The following is a 6,898-nucleotide window of genomic DNA, read 5'->3' on the forward strand; positions in this document are numbered from 1 at the left end:
TGAAGCGGCGGGAAAGCTCTCAGCAGGTCCCACTTTACTGAACCGGAGCTTCATCCAACTTTTACGAGGAGACGGAGATCTTCAGCCGACGCCATGGCAACAGCAGCTGCAGGCTTTTATTCTGGAGGAATCTTTAGAAGCCTTTGCAGAATTTGCAAGTGAATGAAACAAAAACACAAACTGAGCTGATTTTCACCTGCAGGAACTCGTCAAACAGCTTGACTCCTAAATCCAGGTTAGTGTCTGCTCTGCCTGCTCGTGTGTGACGGCGTGTCCTTGAGCAAGACGCTGAACCCACAGATCCTGGCGAGGGCCTCACACGGCAGCTTTACAGCCGCTAGGGGTTGTGGGGGGGAGGGGGGGACTGTAACTGTTTCTTTGCTTTAATCACGAGGTTTAGATGAATCAGAGGATCTAGCTGCAGGTAAGATGGTGGATGGAGGAGGTGATCCGGTGATGGAGGAGGTGATCCGGTGATGGAGGAGGTGATCCGGTGATGGAGGAGATGATCCGGTGATGGAGGAGGTGATCCGGTGATGATCTGGTGATGGAGGAGAGGATCCGGTGATGGAGGAGGTGATCCGGTGATGGAGGAGGTTATCCGGTGATGGAGGAGATGATCCGGTGATGGAGGAGGTGATCCGGTGATGGAGGAGATGATCCGGTGATGGAGGAGAGGATCCGGTGATGGAGGAGGTGATCCGGTGATGGAGGAGGTGATCCGGTGATGGAGGAGAGGATCCGGTGATGGAGGATATGATCCAGTGATGGAGGAGATGATCCGGTGATGGAGGAGATGATCCGGTGATGGAGGAGATGATCCGGTGATGGAGGAGATGATCCTTTGATGAAGCCAATGGAGATCCAGTCATTACTGGAAGCGGAAGGTGTTTTCCTTTCTTTTCTTTTTTTTCGGAACTTGTTTCTCTTTACAGCGCAGGGAAGAGTGTTGTTATATGATTCATCAGGAGAAAGAATGAAAGTTAGAGAATGATTTGTAACATTTTAGAAATTGTAAAAGCGTTTCAGAATTTGGGTGTCACCTCGGACGTTTTGTCAGATGTCACGTGACGTTTGAATCAAAAGCTCTACAGCAACTTTTATCAATATTATTATAGAAAATGTTATGTGTATTCCAATCGTGCTCCCTCGCTATATCAAGGAAACAGTTTCACCGATTTCTGGATTTTTTCTGCTCTATTTCACATTTTTAGATCCTGTCCATCTCTGTGTCGTGTCTCTTTTATAGAACGCTCCAGTTTGCTAATGTAAGCTACAAAAAACCTCAGATCGCGAGCAGATATTTGTTTTCCTTCTTTTGTATGAAGGGTTGAACTCTTGAGAGATTAAACAGGAGAGAAAAGTGAAACTTTAAATGAATAAAGTGTGAGGAGTTTTCCAGTTTTCTGGATTCCACTCTTCCGATTTCACCTCTGCAGGTTATTTTAGGAACGTAACCTCACGATAACATGGGAACGCCGTACCTGAGAATAATATGTGAGAACCTCGCCATTAACAAAAGGAAACCTTTCCACCTACAAACTTATTGAGTTTCGTTGTAGTTTTGCTAACTTAGCGTCACCTTAAAATAACAATAAACAAAATAAAATGAAAGTACTACTTGTGTTCTGGAAAACACCGACCTCTGCTCCCGGCATTAATTTGAGCGCCTGGTACCTCCATCCACTTCATCTGCCATCTCTCCTGCAGCTGGGAACTCTGGGAGAATCTCACCTGATACCCCCCAGGACCTACCCCATCATGACGGCGCAGCTGTCCTGACCCTAACAAGACCAAAGACCCTCCACAGCACTGCTCCTGGGGTAACTCCAGGCACTCCGACCCCTCCACCAGGATAAGGTGCTAATAATTTGGGAGGGAAACCCGAAGTACTCTGAGAAAACCTGCAGACAGGAATCTGTGAGGACACAGCGTCGACCCAACAGGTCACCCTGATTTTAAAACACTGTAGAGAACAGATTTTCTATTTCAGTTCTTTTTTTCACAATAGAACAGTTTTCCACGTGCGTTTTATCATAGAGTTCTAAAAGGTGATTTTCTATCAAACCTGTTCAAATTAATGTCATTATTTAGATCGGTCGCATAAATACAGATCAAAGCCTCTTTTTCCTGCTTTAAGAGCATTTCATTCTCATCACTTCCATGGAACCAGAAGTTCATGTTCTTCACAGAGTTTAGAACAATAGAAAACATCTTTGAGGATTCAAACTGATGAACATCAGACTTTATTTCTGGATGTAAATGGTGTATACTTGTATAGCGCTTTCTACCATCCTATGAGGCCCAAAGCGCTTCACAGACCCATTCACACATTCACACATTCACACAGTCACACATTCACCCATTCACACACTGGTGGTGGCTCCGCTGCTGAACACTGGCGCCAACCTCCCACCAGAGGCGATTCGGGGTTCAGTGTCTTGCCCAAAGACACTTCACCACATGGCAGGATTCAAACCCCCAATCCTCCAACCAGGAGTCGGCCGCCCTACCGCTGCACCACGGCACGATGTTTTGGAGCAGAAGATGAAGGAGGGACCTCAAAGGTCAGAACAGGTGAGACTCCAGGTGGGAGGAGCTGGAGGCCAAGCAGACGTTAGGACACGCCTCTTTTCCCATGTGCATTTAGGAGGAAACACCCGCCGCCCACTTCCTGTTTAACACAGAGCTGCCGTTCTGCTGAGTCAGCAGAGATGACGTCTGTGGAACTGAGTCATGGTCTGAAAGTCTGCTGAGTCACTGTCAGAAACATGTTCCTTCCAGAGGAAAACCTCCAGCTCGCCTCAGTTTTCGTCTTGTTCTGTCAAAATCACAAATTCCAACCAAATACTTTTTGTATTTTCTATTTCTGCTGGAGCTTCAAAGTGTTTCCTCAGTTTTTTCATCTGGAGAACCTCTGAAGAACGTCTCTGGAGCTCAGAAGGAATCTGGAAACATGAGATCCAGAACTCAGAACCAGAACTCTGACAGAGGAAGTGACGTCACAGCTGCTGCTCCCCCTACAGGTCATGATAGGAACTTATGCTGATTCAGAACCTCCACCCTCTGACTGCTCTGTTTTCACAAACTGGAAGAGAACGTTCTTATGACACCTGAAGAGAAGTGAAGCAACAAGAGCTGACAGTTGTTTTTAAGCTTCTGAGGTGGTTCCAGTTCTACAGGAAAATCTGAGGTGGTTCTGGTTCTACAGGAGCTTTTAAGGTGGTTCTGGTCCTACAGGAACATCTGAGGTGGTTCTGGTTCTACAGGAAAATCTGAGGTGGTTCTGGTTCTACAGGAGCTTCTGAGGTGGTTCTGGTCCTACAGGAGCTTCTAAGGAAGTTCTGGTCCTACAGGAACATCTGAGGTGGTTCTGGTCCTACAGGAGCTTCTTAGGTGGTTCAGGTCCTACAGGGACATCTGAGGTGGTCCTGGTTCTACAGGAACATCTGAGATGTTCCGGTCCTACAGGAGCTTCTAAGGTGGTTCCGGTTCTACAGTTCTGTCACGTCACTCACATCCAGGTCATGATTTTCAGCCAATCAGTCACAGACACCAAAAAACACATTTTTTAAATGTTTGTCTCAAGTGTGAGCCGGTACCGAGCAGTTCTGGAGCGGCTGGAGGCCCGACTCTCTGTAGATCCAGATTCCTGTTGTTTCTGATTCACCAGAACTCAAACACAACCGGATGTTTTTACCAGACCTGGATTCTTCTAAGGACTCCAGTTCAGTCAGAACCACAGACGACCCAGATTCCGACTGAACCACAGGATCCGACCACAGTGGCTTGTTTCTTTTACTTCATCTCTGCTTTTAAACTAGTGTCCTCTCACTCCTAGCTGGGTCGTCTGGTTTTGGGCCCACGGGACACGACCCTGGTCGTCCCCATTGTTCCCTCGCCCGGGTTTCTCCTCGGCTGGTGGGAGGTTCTGGCTCCTCGGGTCGAGAAGTAGACGACCAGCTGACAGGAGGTTGGTGCTGACAGCGTCTTCAGAGTTCTCTGTCTTTCTATTTTTGTTTTACTCATATTTTATCTTTTCTAATGTATGTATGTGCACCAGTATACATATATGGATATTGATATAATGGGGATGTTTTTGTTTCTTTTAATTTATGCCAAGAGGGAGTTTTTTATTTATTTGTTTCTTTCTACATCTTCAGGTCTTTGAGATGTATTTGCTTCTATGAAAGTGCTCTATAAATAAAATCAATTTGAATTTTGAGCAACGATGAGACAGACCAGCAGCAGGGGGCGCTACAAGCTCAGGAAACATCAAGTTTTAGTTTGTTTACCGTCAAATATTGTTAAACAAAGTCAGCTGCTTTAGTTTAAGCAAGTTTTTGTGCAGAAACATTTCAGGAAGAAAGTATTAACACAAGTGTTTTTGACTTTTTAAGATATTTTGGAAAATAAAAACCTATTTTTAGTAACAGTTCAGGCGTCCGAAATAATCGGTTTGAATCCTGAAACATTCAAAAACATTTCTTTAAATATCACGTCAATCTGTTTACAGTTAATCAAGTAGAAGAGCATTGAGAGGGATGTACGGGAAGAGAGAAGGCTCACACTCAGTAAGAACACAATGATTAAAAAGAGAATATGTAAATGGGTGGAAACCTGGGGCCCGTTTCAAGAAGCAGGTTTTGTTGGAACTCTGAGTTCCTGAACTCCAAATTCGGCAAAACTCTGAGTTTTCGGTTCCAGAAAGAGGGATAACTCAAACCCGGGAAAGTGGGTGAAACCAAGCCCGTTCCAAGAAGCGGGTTAGGATGAACTCAGAATCAATCACTATGGTAACTGAGTCTGTGAACGAAACCTGGTCGGTAGCAGGTTTTCTTCAGGAAACTTAGAGTTCTCTGCGGTCTCCGCCCCTTTTTAAAGTGAAAGATGTTCAAATATGAGTTCCTCATTAACATTTAGAGAACATTCACGTTAGAGACGTCACGTTTTAACCACTCAGAAACGAAAATGACACGTTCATTCATAGAGGATCATGTAGAGAGGAGGCTGATTAATCCAGAGGAAATGTTATTTACGTCGGTAGAGGATTTGGAGGACACGAGTCGACTGACTGCAGTTTCCTGATTCATTTTTATTTCAGCGATATTATAAATAGTGAGTTTTTCCAGGGACTCGCTATTAAAAAATACAGTTTTCTTTTCCTTATTTTAAACCCTTAACAATAGGAATTAAGGAATGTCAAACACCGAAGAAGGATGTGGATTTATCCACTGTCCGGTACTTGCGTCAGACATTAGCTCAATTGACAGCAACGCTGCCTCCCACTGCATAGATAGCGAGTTCGACTCCCGGCTACGGAAAGTTATTTTTACGTTTAAAAAAATTCGGCGAATATTTTTTAAGTCTTGAGAATTAAAATTAAATAAATACTTTTTTAACATATGCCAGGCAGCTACAGTTTCTTTTTAGCGTGCAGTGATATCTGTGTGTGTAGGTGGGGGGTTACGATCACGGAGATTACTTATTAGATTAGTAACAGATCAAAAACCACTCCTTACTCAACAAGAGACAAAATAACCTTCCTGACATTATTTATTCATTATTAGAAATGATTCAAATAACTGCAGATATTTTCTCTCTGTTCTACCGCTGCAGCTGTGTTGCTTTTCTTGCAGTAAATGTTCTCCTATAGTCGCATATGCTTGAAGGAACTTATCAATTTCCCTCGCCGGAAGTACGTAACTCAGCTGTTTGCTCCCGTTGCCATGGTGAATCGTGCTGTCTTTGCTCCATTGATCAGGGCTTTTAATGGTCGCGACGCTCACACCTGGTCCTGGTTCTGACAACTTCAAGTTGATTGAATCAAACATTTTCAGCTGTTCTGAAACCGAAAACCCTGAGTTTGGGAATTTAGAGTCCAGTGACTCTAAGTTCAGGTTCGAACTCTAAATTTGTTGAACCTGCTTCTTGAAACGGGCCCCTGATGAATAAAGTCGGCAGATTTGATTTTTGTTATTAATAATTTTAAAGGTTTGAAAATTATGTTTCGAAAGCAAAAAATGGTTTCTTATGAGAATCTGAGAGATAAAAGATTCTGTGAGATCTAAAGGGAGGAAGTTCCGTTTGTTTATATGTTTGTTTTAGGTTCCTGTTTGTTTTCTGTGTTTGTTTGTTTGTTTACGTATTTATTTTATTTTTATCTTTGGTTTTTCGTTTAATAATTGCCTGTTTGTTTAGCTTCATTGGTTACATTGTATTTTTATTTTTCCTAATTTGTTTACTTGTCAACTCCTTACTTTACATGTTTGTTTATATGGTAAATTGTTTATTTAGATGTCAGCTAATTTGTTTACGTGTCTGTTTACATTTTTTTTATTTTTATGTACATGTGTTGACATGTTAACTCGTTTCTTTACATGTTTCCTTGTTTGTTTGAATGGAACCATTTTTGTTTATGTGGCCATTCTTTTTTTACGTTTTTGTTCATTTGTTTACATGGAATCTCGTTTTTAAAATGTATTTACATGATAATTTCTCAGTTTACATATATGTCTACGAGTTAACTTGTTTATTTTATTTTAATGTATATGTTTAGTTTACACATGAACTCGATTGTTTACTCGTGAACTCGTTTGTTTACACGTGAACTCGTTTGTTTACACATGAACTCGTTTGTTTACACATGAACTCGTTTGTTTACACGTTAACTCGTTTGTTTACTCGTGAACTCGATTGTTTACACGTGAACTCGTTTGTTTACACATGAACTCGTTTGTTTACACATGAACTCGTTTGTTTACACGTTAACTCGTTTGTTTACTCGTGAACTCGATTGTTTACACGTGAACTCGTTTGTTTACACATGAACTCGTTTGTTTACACGTGAACTCGTTTGTTTACACATGAACTCGTTTGTTTACACGTTAACTCGTTT

The sequence above is a fragment of the Oryzias melastigma genome, linkage group LG13 (genome assembly GCF_002922805.2).
Source record: "Oryzias melastigma strain HK-1 linkage group LG13, ASM292280v2, whole genome shotgun sequence".
Taxonomy (NCBI): Eukaryota; Metazoa; Chordata; class Actinopteri; order Beloniformes; family Adrianichthyidae; genus Oryzias; species Oryzias melastigma.